Raw genomic sequence first — 13,300 nt, forward strand, 5'->3', positions numbered from 1 at the left:
GCCGCTCGCCTGCGCCTGGCTTACGTATCCACCGAGACCTCCAGCAGCGCTCTCAAGGATCTCGTCCAGTGCGTGGTCGGCCACTACGGGCCGGTATAGTCTGCCATTCGGCAGAACAGCAGCTGCGACTTTGGCTTACGCAACTTGTTCCGGAGCATCGCGCTGCTCCGCAAGCTGCCGCAGCACACACAGGTCACGGCGCAGCCAGTCCTCCAGCGCACCGGTACAAGGTTCGTCCGGAACAGCTGCTGCTGGACTTGGCGTGGGATGAGAATCTCATGGTCCGCAAACAGGTGGCTCCGATCGTCGCGCGGCTCGTGAACATCAAACCGAGGGCCTTCTTCAGCGCAGGGTCTTCGCCATCCCAGCGATAAACTTCGAGGCCGTGGGATACACCGACTGATCCCCTGGCACGGATCAGGCACACAGCCTCCACTGCGAGATCTCAGCGACTGCGAGCTGAGGAACAAAGTGCAGGCTCCGCTGGCCGCTGGCAGCAGGGTCCACCCAGAACTGCGCAGCTAGGATACCACCTGAAAGGACACAGAAAGTCTTCCCACGAAATCAGTTGCCAGCAATCAAAACGGATATTTGCTGAGAGATGACGGACAGTAGTCGGGCTGGGCATTTCGTAGAATTATAGCCGGTTTCAGAGCAGACCATAAACAAGGCAGCCAGCGGCCATGGCTACGTTCTGCATTGGTCTGCGCTCAATGTTCTCGACCGTCTACGGCTTGTTCGTACTGCTGTCAGCCGTTTTGTGTAAGCGGCCGGCCCTGTCCGCCCCCAGTTGGCGGCGGCCACGAACCCTTGGCACACCTCCGGCACAGTCAGTCTCCCGCAGTGATCAAGTGACAGTGAATCCAGTGACATCGCGAAGATGCTGGTCAGGCTCGTACTGCTGGTGTCGGCAGTCCTGCTGACGCTGCTGCCAGCGATTGCTTATATCCCCTGCAGAGGCGACGCTGACTGTGGCTTCGGAGGCCGCTGTGACACGACGCAGAAGTGCTGCACCACCGAGGGCTGGCTGAAGCAGTGCAGTCCAGGCGAACAGTGCTACACGCTGCCACCCACGTTCTGCGCGGCGCCTCCCTTGATGCCTCCGCCTTGCTACTGTCCCACCACGAAAGCCTGCAATCACAGGCCTTTGGGGTGATGGACGGAGGTTGGAGGGCGGTTACAAGACGATGGCCGATGACCGATGCGTATGTTCGGTGTCGCGACGCGCAGTTGTCCGTGGAGGTACATTGTAAAGTATGAATCTTACGACTGGTCGAAGCTGAGTTGTTCAGGTTGAGCTCGATATGTATGATAAAGGATGTAGAGCGACATACAACTTTCGAGGAACGACAATCTTTTTCTGCGAGTTTGAATTACTGGATTGTCATAATTGTGTGGATGAGTGGATGACTTGAAATACAACACCGCAAAGAAAAAGTCTCAAGAAATATCAGTCAGTACCAGTCTTTTGGCTGCGTAAGAAAAGAAAAGTGTAGCAGACGCGAGGTTATATTTTTACGGAAAAAATAAGACGAGGCATAAGTGTCATGGATTGAACGATTGTTCGGACTACCGTCCTCTTCCGCAATCTTATGCATTCACTGCTTCTAAGTCGCAGTGGGCAGCAATGCAAACATCAAAGAGGCGTGTGTGCCATGCTCCGCAGTGGTTACATCCAATGTCAATTTTCAGACATAGATCAGCATTTTACATCTATTGCAAGTGTTACAGATCCTCTAAAGAGGGGTCAAAATTATAGCTGTGAGTGGAATCACTTCCTAGAAAATATTGCTTCTCGAGCAGCTGCATTTATTTTATTTCTTGTGTACTTCACAAATAATACCTGTGCAACGATCTGTGCGCGACCAACCATCATCACTGAAGACCGGCTGTCGATATTCCCAGCAACACGCCGTACCCCTGACCATTTTCAGGCTTCAGGGCGTCATCCTTCAATCTCAGTGGCGTACCCAGCAGGGTCGTGCTAGAACTGAACAGCTACAACATCATCCAACCGAATACCGAGCCTTGCTAAGAGGTCGCCAGTGAGTATTGTTGGGGTTTTATTTAGTAACCAGGTCCAGGTTTATGTTTGGCAGTGTTTTAGGTAGTATCGGGGAACTTTGGCGATTGTTTTGATTTAGTTTGTCTCGTGTGCGCAAGTTTCATTTAACTGAGTTTTTCTAAGAGTTACGGTTAAATTTGGCAAGCCGAGGCGGGCGGCTTGCATAGCAGCGCGTGCGCGGCCGTGTCCCCGGGTCAGTAGCGCAGGCAGGGGGAGGGGTGCAGGGGGCACGTGCCGTCCTTAGGCTCCGAGGGGCCCTTCGGGTCCCTCGGGAACCTAGGTTTAAGGGCCCGATTTGAGTGTCTGAAGGGCCCGAAAAGCCAGCCAGAGGTCTCATTCAAGGTCCCCGGCCGGCAGCGCCGGACACTCCAAAGCCGCCCAAAGGGCCCCTGCGCGATGATCAGGAGTCCACTGAGTCAATAAGGGCCTATATTTTGGTCAGATGCCACCAGTAACGTACAGTCGGTTCCGTGGCGATGTGGGCCTAAGGGCCCATTTCCCAAGCAGGGACAAAGCCGGAGCCAGCGATTTACATTGTTCTGGACCCCACAGCGCCAAACAGGGGCCTTGTGTTGTCAACAGGCTCTGAAGTTGACCAGAGGCAGTGTTCCAGTAGGCCCGAAGAGCCTAGAGGGCCCAGCTGGTCTGACGATCAAAGGCCTGATTGAAGGGTTTAAGGACATAAAGGGCTGGTCGTGGTCGTATTCAAGACCACAGACCTGCGAAGGCGGACACTCAAATAACGGCCAGAGGGCCTTTTCCGCCGATCGGAGACCCCCTGAGTCGATATGGGCGTATATGTCGATCAGGTACCACCGTACAACATAGCTTCGTGACGGTATGGGCCTGAAGACCAACTTCCCAATCAGGTATAAAGCCTTGGCCAGTGATCTGCACCGGTCGGGGGCATTTTATTTGTCAGGGGCCCATAGCATTTAGCATAGAGGGCCCTGTTCTCCCAATGGCCCCGAGCCGACCAAGGAAAGTCTTGATGAGGCTCGAAGTCGGTTCTGGACGCCCTGTGAGGCCATCGAAACAGACTATTAAAAGCCCAGCTGGAGGGCATAAGGGCCCAAGGGACTGGCTGTAGGTCACACAAAGAATCGCGGCCCGTAGGGTCGCGACCTGAAATACAAGTCAGAGGTCTTCTTGCGCCGTTTTAGGAACCCCGAGACAATGTGGGTGTCTAAGTCGGTCAGAGACCACGAACACCGAACAGTCGGTTCCACGCCGGTCTGTGCCCTTGAGACCCATTTCCCAAGCAGAAACGTGGCCGGGACCCGCGATTTGGAATGTTTGGCGTCCCTGACGCAATGAGGGGCTCCTGTATCTGTTAGGGGCCACAGTGCCGAGCAGGAGTCCTGTAGCGTCAAGTGGCCCGAGTCGGAGCGGCGTTTGATAGGGCCCGCAGAGGGGCCGAAGGGTATCTCGAGACCAAAGATCAAGGAACCGATGGAATGGCTGAAGGGTCCAAAGGGTCCCAAAGTAGCTGTAGGTCCCATTAAGGACCTCCGATCCCCCTGTCCAGGCTGGACATTTCCTAAAATTATAACCGTTTTTAGAGCAGACCATAAGCAAGGCAGTCAGTGGTCATGGCTACGTTCTGAATTGATCTGCGCTCAATGTTCTCGACCATGTATTACCCGGCGCCTGAGCCGCCTCTGCCCAGCGCTCTGCGCCCGTCCGTTCAGCGCCTGAGCCCTCCCCTGTCCGACCCTTGCACCGCCCCTGTCAGGTATCGGCTTGTTCGTACTGCTGTCAGCCGTTTTGTGTAAGCGGCCGGCCCTGTCCGCCCCCAGTTGGCGGCGGACACGAACCCTTGGCACACCTCCGGCACAGTCAGTCTCCCGCAGCGATCAAGTGACAGTGAATCCAGTGACATCGCAAAGATGCTGGTCAAGCTCGTGCTGCTGGTGTCGGCGGTCCTGCTGACGCTGCAGTCGGCGACCGCCTTTATCACCTGCGGAGGCGACACCGACTGCGGTTCCGGAGGCCGCTGCGACACGACGCAGAATTGCTGCACCACCGAGGGCTGCCTGACGCCGTGCAGTTGGGGCGAGTGGTGCTTCACGGAATTGCCCAGATCCTGCGCGGCGTCTCCCCCAACACCTCCGCCCTGCTACTGCCCCACCACGAAAGCCTGCAATCACGAGCCTTGGGGGTGATGGACGGAGGTTGGAGGGCGGTTACAAGACGATGGCCGATGACCGATGCGTATGTTCGGTGTCGCGACGCGCAGTTGTCCGTGGAGGTACATTGTAAAGTATGAATCTTACGACTGGTCGAAGCTGAGTTGTTCAGGTTGAGCTCGATACGTATGATAAAGGATGTAGAGCGACATGCAACCTTCGAGGAACGACAATCTTTTTCTGCGAGTTTGGATTACCGGATTCTCCTAATTGTGTGGATGAGTGGATGACTTGAAACACAACAGCGCAAAGAAAAAGTCTCAAGAAATATCAATCAGTAAGACGTCTTTGGCTGCGTAAGAAAATGTGCAACAGACGTGAGGTTATATTTATGCGGAAAGATTAAGACGAGGCACAAGTGTCATGGATTGAACGATTGTTCGGACTACCGTCCTCTTCCGCAATCCTATGCATTCATTGCTTCTAAGTCGCAGTGGGCGGCAATGCAAACGTCAAAGAGGCGTGTGTGCCATGCTCCGCAGTGGTTACATCCAATGTCAACTTTCAGACATAGATCAGCATTTCACATCTATTGCAAGTGTTACAGATCCTCTAGAGAAGGGTCGCAATTATAGCTATGAGTGGAATCACTTCCTAGAAAGTATTGCTTCTCGAACAGCTGCATTTATTTTATATCTTGTGCACTTCACAAACAATGCCTGTGTAACGATCTGTGTGCGTCCAGCTGTCATCATTGAAGCCCGGCTGCCGACATTCCCAGCAACACGCCGTACCCCTGATCATTTCCAGGCTTCAGGGCGTCATCCTTCAGTCTCAGTGGCGTACCCAACAGGGTCGTGCTAAAACTGAACAGCTAACACATCGTCCAACCGAATACAGAGCCTTGCTAAGAGGTCGCCAGTGAGCATTTTGAGGTTTTTTTTATTTAGTAATCGGGTTTCTTAGGTCTGGGAGTGTTTTAGGTAGCATCCGGGAACTTGTGGTGTTTGTTTTGATTTAGTTTGTCACGTTTGCGCAAGTTTAATTTGATTGAGCTTTTTTCGACAGTTACGGTTAAATTTTGGCGGGCCGAGGCTGGCGGTTTGCACAGTAGCACGTGCGTGGCGTGCCCCAGGTCAGTAGTGCAGGCAGGGTACAGGGGGCACGTGCCCCATTGGGTTCCAAGGGGCCCTTTGGGTCCCTCGGGAGCCTAGGTTTAAGGGCCCGATTTGAGTGTCCGAAGGGCCCGAAAAGCCAGCTAGATGTCTCATTCAGGGCCCCCGGCCAGCAGGGCCGGACACGCCAATGCCACCCAGAGGGCCCTGCACGCTGATCATGGGCCTACTGAGTCAACAAGGGCCTAAATTTGGGTCAGACGCCACCAGTAACGTACAGTCGGTTCCGTGACGATGTGGGGCCAAGGTGCCCATTTCCCAAGCAGGGACAAAGCCGGAGCCAGCGATTTACATTGTTTGGGGCCCCACAGCGCCAAACAGGGGCCTTGTGTTATCAAGGGGCCCGGAGTTGACCAGAGGCGGTGTTTGAGTAGGCCCGAAGAGCATAGAGGGCGCAATTGTTCCGACGACCAAGGGCCTGATTGAAGGGTTTAAGGACATAAAGGGCTGGTCGGAGCCTTATTCAGGGCCCCAGACCTGGGAAGATGAACGCTCAAATAACGGTCAGAGGGCCCTTTCCGCCGATCGGAGACCCCCTGGGTCGATGTGGGCCTATATGTCGGTCAGATACCACCGTACCACATAGTTGGCTTCGTGTCAGTATGAGCCTGAGGACCACTTCCCAATCATCTATAAAGCTGGGGCCAGTGATTTACATCGGTCGGGGGCCTTGTTTCTGTCAGGGGCCCACAGCACCTAACAGAGGGCTTTGCTCTCCCAATGGTCCAGAGCCGACCAAGGAAGTGCTTGATGAGGCTCGAAGTCGGTTCTGGTGGCCCCGGGAGGTCATCGGAATCGACTATTAAAAGCCCAGCTGGGCAGCATAAGGGCCGAAGGACTGGCTGTAGGTCACACAAAGCGTCGCGGCCCGTAGAGTCGAGACCTGAAACATCAGTCAGAGGTCTTCTTGCACCGTTTTAGGAACCCCCGAGACAATGCGGGTGTCTAAGTCGTTCAGAGACCACGAACACCGAACAGTCGGGTCTACGCCGGTCTGAGCCCTCGAAACCCATTTCCTAAGCAGAAACGAGGCCGGGACCAGCGATTTGCAACGTTCGGGATCCCTGACACAACGAGGGACTCCTTTCTCGGTTAGGGGTAACAGTACCGAGCAGGGGTCCTGTGGCGTCAAGTAGCGCGAGTCGGAGCGGCGTTTGAGAGGGCCCGAAGAGGGGCCGAAGGGTATCTCGAGACCAAAGATCAAGGAACTGATAGAATGGCTGAAGGGTCCAAAGGGTCCCAAAATAGCTGTAGGTCCCATTAAGGACCTCCGTCCAGGGCTGTGATCTCAAGTGTCAGTAGGATGATCTCTTGCACGGATAGGGGCCTCTGAGACAGAGCGTTCCTCTATTTCGGCCAGAGATCACGAAGAAAGAACGATCAGCTTCGTTTTGCTATGGGCTCTAGGGACCCATATCCCAAGCAGGGACAAGGCCAGTCCCGCGATTTACATTAGTCGGGCTCCTGTATCGTTCAGGAGCTCACGGTGTATAGCAGGGCATTCTTTGCCAAGAACGGGCATCGCATTGGTCAGGAGAGACTTGTTCGACAGGGACGGGGACGGGAGCCTGAATTGCAGAGGGTGTCTTGCATTGGTCGGGCCCTCTGACAATTGAAGGAAACAAGAACTTCTGATGAGTGTACGGAGCCTGCACGCATGGCGGCGAGTCTTTTGTTTCTAAGATATGCGAGCGCGTATGCTCAAAACTATGTTGTATGATTTGTACCACTAACCAATTTTGACTGAATGTGGAAGATATCCAGACAAGCATGACCTGGCTATGTTAATGCAAATTTTTGATCGGTTTCAATCATCAGCCTACATTCGCGGAATCCTTGCTATTTCTGTGCAACCCAGATAAAAATTCTGACGACGTTTCGCAGTTCTATCGGTTTAAACAGAGTCCACTGGCTTGTTCCAAAATGAAAGGCGTTTAATTTCATGCCGTCACTTAACACGTGGCTTTGTCAGTTTATTTACTATAAACTTAAGGCAGAATTGATCTCTCGGTAGCGTCTGGGATATATTCCAGTCATAGGAAGTGAAAATGTGTAATATATGTGTATATATATATATATATATATATATATATATATATATATATATAAACAGAAACATGTCTCTAATAACAAATAGGTCATATCTGGCGTTTTTTGGGGTGCCTTTTACTATCATGGGGACCCTTTGTCAACTTTGTGCCCCTTGCTAAGGCTCTGGGTGCGCCCCTGCCCCAGATGACAGGATGGTGAATTAGATTAGCGGCATGTAACACGGAAATGTGCCGGGCTTGGAAACTCGCCATCTGGCGCGTGAAACTGAGAGACGGAAGAGCGGCTTTGGTGGCTTCTGTTTATGCACAATGCACATGAGACCAGCAGACATCAACCGTGGTACGTTCTGGCATTTCCTTCGCCCAGTGTTTGTTCCCGCCCCTGCCCCGCCTCTTGGGCTCGCCTCTGTCAGGTGTCGGCATGTCCGTGCTGTGACGGCCTCCATCAACCGTGTTGTGCAACGGTGGACCTTGTCCACCTTTAGACGGCGGCCCACACGAAACCTCGGCACACGTTCGCCACAGGCAGTCCCCGCAGTGATCAAGTGACAGCGACTCCAGTGACATCGCGAAGATGCCGGCCAAGCTTGCACTGCTGCTGTCGGTGGCCGTGCTGACGCTGAAGCAAGCGATCGCCCCCTGCAGCACCGACGCTGATTGTGGCATCGGAGGCCATTGCAGCACGGCACAGAATTGCTGCACCACCGAGGGCTGCCTGAAGCCGTGCAATCCAGGCGAACAGTGCTACACGCTGCCACCCACGCCCTGCGCGGCGCCTCCTTCACCGCCTCCACCTTGCCACTGTGCCATTATGAAAGCGTGCAGCCTGAAGCCTTTCCTGTGGTGGGGGTAGACGGAGGCCAGCGGGCAGTCGACCAGCAATGATTGGCTTTGTTTGATTATCATTTGCACGGTGTGATCCACAACACGAATAAACGGTGATCACTTTTTTGTCCTTGTCCGTACGAAGATAAAAACGATAGATAGATAGGACAGATGGATAGGATGAATGAATTAGGCTGAAAAAGTAATGTGATTGTCCTATTTTTTCAAGAAACAGCTGTCGGTTGTCGACAGCATGGACCACAAAACCATCCTCATCGAGTGGATAATATGAAAGTCTCCAAAAATTTTACCTAGAAAAGCGCCTTTTACATCGTTGGAAGACAGATTAAAGCGGGCGCGAGAGCCAGAGGGGAAAAATTATGATTTACTGGATACGATTGTTGACAAAAATTGACACTTTTGCGAACCCATTGGTCACAAAATGGCGAAAATGCAAACAAATTTCAATGTGCCAGACCATATTACAACGTGCCATCCCAGCTAAACGAAACTTTATGCCTAGTATTGGTCTGTGCTCGTTAATACAGCGCGAGCACGTGCAGAACCCGTGTCGAAACGTTGACGTTTCACTGTATGAGCATATTGGGCCATAAGATGCTGCCAAACATGGTAGCTTTAATCAGGACAGTTTTTAGCAGGTGCCAGGAATATATTACAGCCTATACTATATCAGTATTTTTCAGCCGAGATCCGCTTGAAATATTAAGCAGTATGAAACACAAAATAACTACACTTATTACCAGTTCTAAGTATCGTGGCTGCCCGCAACACCTTGCGACAAACGTGATCAGTGTGCTATGCAGCGTTTTACAGCGTCGTGCCATTTGAGACAGATGGGCTCGAACGCTCGCCGTGCATCGATGAGTTTGATTCAGCACAAGGCTGTGGGGTGCTGTTGGTTGTGTTCATGTCGTGAGAAGCTAACTGGCTGGAAGAACGTGGCTAATCGTCAGCTTTTCAATGTAATAACGATAAAAAGCCCTGCCGATCTGGGAGGATTGTTGTTTGTGGATGCCTGAGCTGTGGCTTCAAAGGTAAACGGAGGACGTTGGAGCGACAAATGTCAAAGATTCATCCGGGGCTCTTTTTTACATTACATTGTTATCACATTGCATATCAACCTGAATGGAGATGGTAGAGGTGTTCAAAAATGTCGTCCGCACATGTTGATGCCAATATTGCATGGGCTTTGCTCTAAATGATTAGGATCATGTTAGGAAGTGTAATTTCTTCGCCGGTAATGATAATGCGTAAACAGTGAAGGTCGCCTGCGCGCTCAACTGATTACACGATGGCGTCACAAAACCAAAGGTGTTGTCAGGTGCTGGTAGAACCATGTCACGGGTGTCTGTATTATTTTGTGGGGGCACTGCCCACCCCCCCCCCCCCCCATGTTGAATTGGGTCTCCCTAATGTTGGTTTGGATCCCGAATGTTTTTAGCCGGAATGCTAAAAAAGCGTAATTAAAAGATGACTATAGCACAAATACAATACTTTAATATGTTTGCGTAGTAGCGTCTCGTTTTACCCTCAAAACGAAAAGTCATGGCCGTTTTCACCACCTGCTACAAATTGTAACAGTTGAGCGGATAAACGATGCAATAGACTTCACATACCTAGTGCCATAAGACACTGAACGGCTTGTGAGGTTGAAGTGAAAAGCCCTGGAATATGGGGATGACCTATGTCCTTCAAGGCTGACCCTGTCCCCGCCCCCGCAACCAAAATGCGTGGTGTCTCCCATGACCGCCATAGGCGAGTGCCATCAGCGCTCTAAGGTGGTCTCAAAAGGGGCGTCTTCACTTGCTGATCAGAAGGGGCGTGTGCGTCCAGTGCCTGCTCCCTGGATCCCACCCTGCATGACTTCTATGCGGCTTAAATTAAAGACTTATAGTTCATACAAAGGTAAAAGACATATGCTTCCTTAAATCAAAATAAAGTAAGCGAAATCCGGTGAAGGGCTTTCGGTTACCCCACCCCCAATGATTTACAAAAATTAGCACCCTTGAGCCATGTTTTCGGTAAGTCTATGGTTGCAGGGATGCAGTTTTGCAAAATATGTAGAGTTGAGGAGTGGAAGGTGGGAGGGGGGGGGGGGGGCAAGAAAAAATTGCTGAGTCCGCCTCCAAAATGCACCCAAAACAACTGTCTCCAAAGATTTGGCACATTTTCTTTCTGCGGTTAGGAGCAGGGGTGTGGCTTCTCGAAATTAGATTGGGACTAAACCTTAAAAATTGTGGTTGTGAAGAACGATGCTTAAAACAGAAATAAAATCGGAAACTGCATCCGTGGTTAGGAGGCACAATTCCCTCCCTCTGTTTGAATAGGAAGCTACACGGTTCCGAGCTGGTTATGTGAAGTATGCCTTTGTCTGATAATGTGATTAGTTAAGTCTCAACCATCTTTAGTGTTTGATGACCAGCAAATGATCCTTTAGTGCAAAAGAACTTCCGAAGCAAAAATGTCTTATGGTTATGCCGCATTGCATTCAATTAGTCTTTGTTTTGTGGTTTCTTGCGTTTACAGCTATATCGCAACGGTTTCTGAAGGCTTCGCTTCCAGGTGACCATCAAGACGGTTCCAAATTTCGTCGGTAACAGAAAAGGCTTTTTTCCTTACCCTGGCGAAAGCTTTCAAGTAATAGATGTGGACATTATACACCAAAAAACACACATTTGGCAATGCATACAGATCAGGTTGATCGATGCTTTAAAGAATCCGTCTCTCATAAGAGTTCGGAATTCCTGGGCAGAACGTCGTGTTGCTATCACATTCTTTCGTAGCGCACTTCAGACGCAACTTCGTGCGCAAATATATCTATCGTATGCTATCGTATGACATATCTTTGCACGCAACATGTCCGTAATTTCGTTTTAGTGGCGCACCCAGCAGGTTCGTGCTAGAATTGCACAGCCAACAGATGGTCCAACCGAATACAGAGTCTTGCTAAGAGATGGCCAGTGAGCATCGCTGCGTAGAGATGACGGGTAGTGGTCGGACTAGGCACTTGTAAGTACCAGAACTGGTGTCAATGCACATGAGACCAGCAGACAGCAGCCGTGATTGTTCTAGATATGCCTCCACCCTACTGTTTAGTCCCCACCCTTGCCCCGGCGCCTGGGCTCGCCTCTGTCAGGTACCGGCATTTCCGTGCTGTTGTCATCAACCGCGTTGTGCAAACGGCCGGCATTGTCCGCCTTCAGTCGGCGGCCGGCAAGAACCCTCGGCACAAGCTCGCAACAGTCAGTCTCCCGCAGTGATCAAGTGACAGTGACTCCAGTGACATCGCGAAGATGCCGGTCAAGCTCGCACTGCTGCTGACGGTGGCCCTGCTGACGCTGCAGCAAGTGATCGCCACTATCCCCTGCAGCACCGACCCTGACTGTGGCATCGGAGGCCATTGCAGCACGGCGCAGAAGTGCTGCACCACCGAGGGCTGCCTGAAGCAGTGCAGTCCAGGCGAACAGTGCTACACGCTGCCACCCACGTTCTGCGCGGCGCCTCCCTTGATGCCTCCGCCTTGCTACTGCCCCACCAAGAGAGCCTGCGGCCATAAGCCTTCCCCGTGGTGGGGGTAGACGGCAGTCGACCAGCGATGATTGGACTTGCTTGATCATCGTTTGTATGGTGTTATCCACGATACCAATAATCACTGATCGCTGTTTCGTCCTTAGGACAAATACATTACTTTGAAAACTTAAGTAATTGATCTCCCTAGCAAGAAACGGCAGTCGGTTGTTGGCACCAGTCAGGAACGCGCCCTTTACATCGTTGGAGAACTCAGATTAAAACGGACGCGAGAGCTATGAATTCATATATGTGAACGGTACACACCAGAATGTAAGCTAACAAGAGCAGACACATCTGGCAAGGAATACATATAAAGTTGATCAATGCTTTAAAGGATCTGTCCTCCATGGGAGTTCGCCACTCCCGAACAGAACGTCGTATTGATACTGCATTACCTCGTAACGCACTTCTTCAGACGCAAAACTTCGTATGCATATATTTGTGTACGAATTTTTACGAAGATGCGTCATGCTATCGCATGACGTACGCTGTTGCATGACGTATCTTCGCGCGCAAATTTTTGTGACAGGAAATTTTCGTACTCGCCAAAGTTTGTAAGGATAAACACTTCTACACACAAAACCTGTCATCCGCAAAGCTACGCACGTGGAATCCTTCGGATCGCTTCTTTTCGAGCACGCAGTTCTTGGCATTGCATCAGTCCGTTTTCGCATTCCTTCAAAGATGCAATTCTTTGCATTTCATTTTTTAGCATACTGAATTCCTCGTATCGCATTCTTCGCATCAGCAATGCTTCGTAACGCATTGCTTGAAGGGAGTATCCCAAGTTTTAGTACTTCTGACTCACTGTTAAATATGACGCGTATGATTCCATCGATAGTACCAGTTTTCTCAAAATACTGAATAGCTCATGATTTATATGTGAATTAGCCGGTCCTACGTGACACAGAAGTCATCGGACACCATGCTCACTTTTATGAAAGCAGCACTTTTAATTTGTCTCGCTTTTTCTAGCCTTTGCGTTCTTTGCTGTAATCGAATATTCATTTGTAAAAGTTCTTGTGTAATAAATATCATTGAAGTTTTAAACATTTTTAAGGGAAAAAATATTCAAACAGGGTTGGAGCTTTACATCTCTTCGGGAGGGTGGCACGCCTCTCAATGCTGAGTTCCCACCCACACACCCGACCCCACCTCAATGTTGGGATGGGGCCCGCAATAGTGGGCGGACCCTCGCAATATTGGACTGGGCTTATACAATGTGAAGCCCAGCCCCAGTGCTTTATCAGCTCTTTGCAATAAAGACATTGATTACGAAATTAAGAAGCTATCGTCCCCTACGCACCGTGGAGGGGAAGACGTAGGTAGATATGCATGTACCAACATGACGCATGCTTTCTTTTTCAAGAGGCCGATGAGCCCCTTTAATAATATTGCGCGCGTGTACAACGTGACGGCATGTGCGAAAACTCCTTGATCAACTTCAGTTTCAGCTTCAACTTA

The sequence above is a fragment of the Pollicipes pollicipes genome, unplaced genomic scaffold, assembly GCF_011947565.3.
Source record: "Pollicipes pollicipes isolate AB1234 unplaced genomic scaffold, Ppol_2.1 Scaffold_2555;HRSCAF=2994_pilon_pilon_pilon, whole genome shotgun sequence".
Taxonomy (NCBI): domain Eukaryota; kingdom Metazoa; phylum Arthropoda; class Thecostraca; order Pollicipedomorpha; family Pollicipedidae; genus Pollicipes; species Pollicipes pollicipes.